The 4448-nt window shown below is 33.7% G+C and overlaps 1 long non-coding RNA gene across 1 annotated transcript; it reads left to right on the top strand.

Moving 5' to 3' along the window:
* The first annotated feature begins 234 nt into the window (after positions 1-234).
* LOC126746113 (uncharacterized) lies at positions 235-3138 on the top strand. The gene is made up of 2 exons (XR_007663797.1): positions 235-295; positions 2709-3138. It is a non-coding gene; the product is annotated as an uncharacterized LOC126746113 (long non-coding RNA).
* Positions 3139-4448: the final 1310 nt, after the last annotated feature.

Below are 4448 nucleotides of genomic sequence, written 5' to 3'. Positions count from 1 at the left end.
AAGGTTCACACAGTATTGTACTAATGGCTTTGTGTGATGCCAATTATAAATTTATAATGGTTGACATAGGAGCAGAGGGTCGCCATAGTGATAGAGGAATATTCAAAAATAGTAATATGGGCAGATTAATTGCAACAATCAATCTAAATTTTCCTCCACCATGTGCATTAATTGACAATGGTGATGAAGTTAATTTTTACATTTGTGGGGATGAAGCTTTTCCTTTACCCACATGTCTAATGCGTCCATATCCAGGCCGATTTTTACCTCAGATTAAAAGGATTTTTAATTATAGGTAGGTAAACATATTGTTATATATTTTTTTTCTAAAGTGCAATAAAATGGAATGATGGTGGTGAAGCGATGAATGCCAAGTTAATCAAAAGAAAAGAAGTACTAAAAATAGTGAAAGGTTTATGGCCTTAAGAGGGTCTCCAAAAGTTGTTTGATGCCCGGAGGAACTTAACCCCTCTTACCTGAAACGCCCAGAGAAGGAATCCTTCACAATGCTGCTAGCTCAAGCCGATGTGGGTTCTAGCTTCTTTCTCAACCAAATGAACCAAAATTTCTTAGGTAGTAACTACCCAAGAGTTACCCAACTAAATGTCAAAATCAGTATGGCGCCACCAAGTTTTGGATTTTATATAATCCCAAAGGACGCCCAATATTTATCAAAATTTATTTAGGCAAGTTCAAAACGAAACTTGGAAAACAAAATCAAAGTCAAATCAGTATACACTATTGTTTCCAAATTACCTATGATATTCCAACCTACTCAACTCAAGTGAAAAACAAATTAACAACAGAAAATAACAATTTATTTAAGTCTTGATTATCACAGAGAATTATGTTATGGTATTTATCGTTAAGAGGAATAATTATTTACGTTGGTAATAAGGAACCACAACATCACACAAAAAAATACACAAAGTGTGGTTGTCAAAGTAAAATAATTTATGTTACACCCAAACCTTTTGGGGAATGAAGCTTCAATTCAATTAAACTAATAACTTACATGGCCCGGTATATCCCGCCACGGACATTGACCTAAGCAAAAAAAAATAACAACCCTAACTGTTGAAGCTTCCCCACTTAAAATTACCCTTTTATTAGTTTACTCTAATATTTACTAGTTAATCTGAGAAAATTTGACATCTTAGGAGTAGTCTAAAAATAAATAATATAACCCAAGTATATACTCGTAGTACTACGAAGCCGGCTGCGTCTTACCTCACAGGAGTCACTTGTCACATATATATGTACTCTTATCAGTAATATTCAATAATAAAATAGCATCGATTAAATAATGTCAATAAAATTTTAAATAAACTTATGTATGTATCTCAACTCAAAAGATAAAAGTTGTGATAATAAAAATAAAATAAGTGAATAAAAAAAATGTTATGTTGTGTCACTTAGCTCCACACACAGCAGACTACTTCAGATTCGAGACTCTCCCAGACATCCAAATCCCAGTCAAAGAAAAAAACTGCAGGCTTCCAAGCTTCACCTCTTCCACTTCACAATACGCCAAGCTCTGGTAGTGGTCTAGGTTAGACGTTAGCTCACAGTTGCTTAAAATAGAGTACATAACCTCAAAACGAAAGCACCATGTGGCATGAAGAAATCAGGTCCGTACAAAAAAAATCCGTCCAAAATCCATGTTATGTAGCTTTGCTAATTAAATTGTCCCCTGCCAATGCCAATCAGAACCGCTATTTTGCCGATGTTCGAGGGCACGTGAAAAATTATTAGGTTTTAAATCGCCATAAAGGCCAGTAAATTCAACAAAACAACAAATTATAGCATTACGCCCAAAAAGTTGATTTACTATCACCACATTTAGTCAATTATATCCCCATATGGGTAAAATTCACACGAATTTCAAAAAGAACTAAAGCACTCTTCACTTCATGACGGCGGTCTGGGAAAAGGAACGACCGCAGAGGTCAAACCTGTATTTAAGCAATCACGCACAAAGTGTATTGCCAATCGAAATATATAACAAAATAACTTAACTTTTTTTATAAGTACCATAAAACCTTTTATAAAAAATAAATAACAAAATTTGTGGCCCAAGGAAGTTGGCAATGAAAATATGTGTCACTATGACAATCAATTTCGATTTTGCCTAGACCAGCAACTTCTTGCTATCTTCCAAGAAAACTAATATTTACATTAGATAAAAAGAGACAAAAATTAGATAGGTCAGTCCGGGTAAAATCAACCAGCATATCTGGTATGGTCAAGCCAAAATCAGATATTGTACTATGAACAGTACAACATACACAATAATTGTACATGCCCAATTAATCATTATTCGTTATAAAATAATTAAATAATCAATATGGGATATAATTTAAATTCTAAAATATTTCTTTAGTCCAGAACCGGGTTTTATAAGAGTATAAATAAAATTTAATTAACAACCAGTACAATATGAAGCTGAAATGTACAAAACTAAATGTGTCCTTAAAAAAAAGAATACTGTAATTTGAAATGGCTAGAGAACAGAACTATGGTTTACTTGGGAGGCTATTACAGAGAGGGCATTACTAGTATCAATCATTAATATTTGTAAAATATCTATTTTGAAAATATAACTGTAATCAGTGCTTTAATAAAGAGTATAAAATGCCAATTTTAACCTGTAACAATATTTTGCTTTTTAATTTGGCATTTCTAAACATACAATATTGTGTTTACAGGTTGTCTAGAGGAAGAAGGGTTGTAGAAAATGCTTTCGGTATATTGTCAGCAAAATGGAGAGTTTATCGAAAACCAATCATTGCACAAGAAGAAACTGTTCGTAGCATTGTTAAGGCCACTGTTTGTCTTCATAACTTTTTAATTGGTGCAGAGAAAAAATATGTGTCTCCGACTCTTGTGGATAGAGAAGATATTGAAGGGCAACAAATTGACGGGGAATGGCGTAACTATGCTACCTCGAATCTTCCCAATATCAGAAGAACTAGTACTAATATGTATGGACGGACAGCAGATATAATGAGGAATAAATTAGCTACATTCTTCTGCAATGAAGGAGCTGTACCATTTCAATGGGCAAAATAATAATAATCTATTATAAAATTCTTTATCTTTATTAAACAGCACTTTATATAATGGTAATAATTATTATCACTTGTTCTTTTATTTATCCTGGACATACATATTTTTGTAAAATGTAGTACACACATTCTACTCTTTCAGTGGTGTAACATTCGCTAAAGCCTATTAACTATTACTGCTTATAACTATTTAGGGGACAAATAATTCTGTGCACCTTCATAAGCTACTTGAAGTAACTTAATTTCTAACAACACCCTTTCTTGTTGTGGAACATGCTCCAGGAGTTCTGATATTCGAATACAAATTGGATTTAAAGGGTTTTTGGGGCTATTCTCAGACGGAGGGGGAGGACAATTAATTTTGCTAAGCACCCCAATAATTGCATCTTCAACTTTGTCACCTTTTGGGGTTCTGGATGGTTGCGTGCTTGGGGTTCTGGTTGGTTGCTCACTTGTGGGAGATAGTAATGGTGGAGTTGTACTGCTGCTACTTTGACTTCTTGAAGTGGTAGGGAGATCTATATTTGAAATAGTAGTTTTATATTTGATTGTGTCGCTCAAAAACGACATTGAATCAAGATGCTCCCATTTTCTTCTTTTGCTTGCTCCGGAACCACTTGGTGTATATTCATTTGTAATCCTAACATAAGTGTCCCGTAGCGTTCTCCATTTTTTCATTAAATATTCCAAAGAAAACTCTGAATTGCTACCAAACTCCTCGTAAATCTCCATCCATAACTGGTCCCTTATAGACTTCGATCTTTCTTTCAATGGTAACCGGGAATCCCACAGAGCTGGCCGATTCTGGACACAGCAGATCAAAAATTCTTCAACTGTAGTGGTTTGTATTTCATTCTGTAAGTAAAAAACATACAAATATTTAATTTAAGTTTGAATTAACATAAAAACAATGGTTAACAGGTTATAATAAATACCTTACCTGTACCGGCTGAATTTCAGACTCAGAATCTCCGGGCAAAGATGTGCTGCATTCTTTCTCTTCCATATTTGATTTAATAATGGCCAAAGAACATAATATAACAAAATTATAAAGGCTTTTGGTATTATTACGATAAGTAAAAACAAAAATAAATAAACAAACAGTAACCAGTAAACAAGCACCACCAGTGAAATGTCAATGTCAATATTGTCAATCATACGAAAGTGACGCGTCCATGTAACAGAAGGGAAAACTATCCGATAAAATTTTGTATGACGGATGACGGATGACGTATGCATGTAACATCACCTTTAGCATGTGGCGCGCGGAAGATGATTAATAATATAGGGAAATCAATCACTTATGTAATTTTACACAGAAACCATTCACAACTAATCATTATTGTAATTTTCATATTTTACGCAACATTTTTATAACAC

Source organism: Anthonomus grandis, chromosome 17 (assembly GCF_022605725.1).
Source record: "Anthonomus grandis grandis chromosome 17, icAntGran1.3, whole genome shotgun sequence".
Classification (NCBI taxonomy): Eukaryota; Metazoa; Arthropoda; class Insecta; order Coleoptera; family Curculionidae; genus Anthonomus; species Anthonomus grandis.
This window is presented reverse-complemented; position numbering and strand designations above follow the sequence as displayed.